We start from the raw sequence: 1,793 nt of genomic DNA, 5'->3' as shown, positions 1-1,793 counted from the left end.
TTGGGAGGCCGAGGCGGGTGGATCACGAGGTCAGGAGATTGAGACCATCCTGGCTAACACGGTGAAACCCCGTCTCTACTAAAAACAACAAATTAGCCGGCTGTGGTAGTAGGTGCTGTAGTCCCAGCTACTTGGGAGGCTGAGGCAGGAGAATGGCATGAACCTGAGAGGCGGAGCTTGCAGTGAGCCGAGATCGCAACACTGCACTCCAGCCTGGGCGACACAGCAAGACTCCATCTCAAAAAGAAAAAAAATTAGGGAAATTCTAAAATTAAAGTCTGCCACAATATTAATTGGATCATTTTAAATTAATACGTTTATATGAGTGCCTTGATGTTCTGTAGGGGTTGGGATTTTTTTCAAGGTGTCTATGTACACAAGAAAATTAAGAGATCTGTTTTACTTTAGGAAACCAAATCTTGCTGGGCATGGTGGCTCATGCCTGTAATCCCAACACTTTGGGAGGCCGAGGCAGGTGGATCACCTGAGGTCAGGAGTTTGAGACCAGCCTGGCCAACATCGCAAAACCCATCTCTACTAAAAATACAAAAAATAGGCATGGTGGCGCGTACCTGTAATCCCAGCTACTCAGGAGGCTGAGGCAGAATTGCTTGAACACAGGAGGCAAAGGCTGCAGTGAGCCAAGATCACGCCACTGCGCTCCAGCCTAGGCGACAGAGTGAGACTCGGTCTCAAAAATAATAGTAATAACAAAATATAAAAATCTAAGGGTTTCCTGAGTTATCAATTCTTATATTTTCATATTTTCTTACGTTTACATATGTATATATTTTTATATTTTGTGACAACTTAGTGTTTGAAGAGTAAGAAATTTGGGCCTTAACTGAGGCTCAGTTGTTAAATTGATAATACACAGTTGACCTCTTTCCTGGAAATCTACAATTTACCTCCAAATGTGGGGGTTTTTTTCCCCTAATTTGGATCTACATTTGAAAACTTCTGGCATTTTTTTTTTTTTAAGAGCTATTAGGAAGGAGTGGAACCTAAACTATGGTGAGAATTTAAAGGACCTTGATTCAAAGAATCAGTTAAGGAGGCTGTCCGCTTTGGTTTGCTTTTACTTAGTAGTTTAGTGGAATTCAAGCAGATAATATTCAACCTCTTAAGTTCCCTGCTTACACAACTTGGAATTCTAAAGGAATCTCTAAAATGAAAACATCCCACAGGAAGTGATGTAGCTAAATTATGATTATCCATATTTTTAAAACAAATTACTTGTCTTTCAAATGTCTTTTTCGGTATGGGGTCAGAATCACATGTTCCTTTTGTTAAAAATGCAGGCTCTTAGGCCGGGCGTGGTGGCTCATTCCTGTAATCCCAGCACTTTGGGAGGCCAGGGGGCGGGGGTGGGATCACCTGAAGTCAGGAGTTCGAGACCAGCCTGATCAACAGGACAAAACCCCGTCTCTACTAACAGTACAAAAATTAGCCGGGCATGGTGGCAGGCCCCTGTAATCCCAACTACTCCTACTTAGGAGGCTGAGGCAGGAGAATGGCTTGAACCCAGGAGGCGGAGGTTGCAGTGAGCCGAGATCAGCCACTGCACTCCAGCCTGGGCAACAGAGCAAGACTCTCTCAAAGAAAAAAAGAAAACCAAACAAAAAAACAGGCTTCCTTGAGCCCCACTCTGGACCACCGAATCAAGCCTGAGGGTTTGCTTGTTTTCCGACTCTTCCCCCACAACTCCCACACTCCTGTTGTAGGGGCTAAGAGAACAATCAGGCTTCAAAGTATGAACCACTCTCCTGGGCCCACACCTGCAATGCCCTTCT

This window comes from Colobus angolensis, unplaced genomic scaffold (genome assembly GCF_000951035.1).
Source record: "Colobus angolensis palliatus isolate OR3802 unplaced genomic scaffold, Cang.pa_1.0 Scaffold24, whole genome shotgun sequence".
NCBI lineage: Eukaryota > Metazoa > Chordata > Mammalia > Primates > Cercopithecidae > Colobus > Colobus angolensis.
This window is presented reverse-complemented; position numbering follows the sequence as displayed.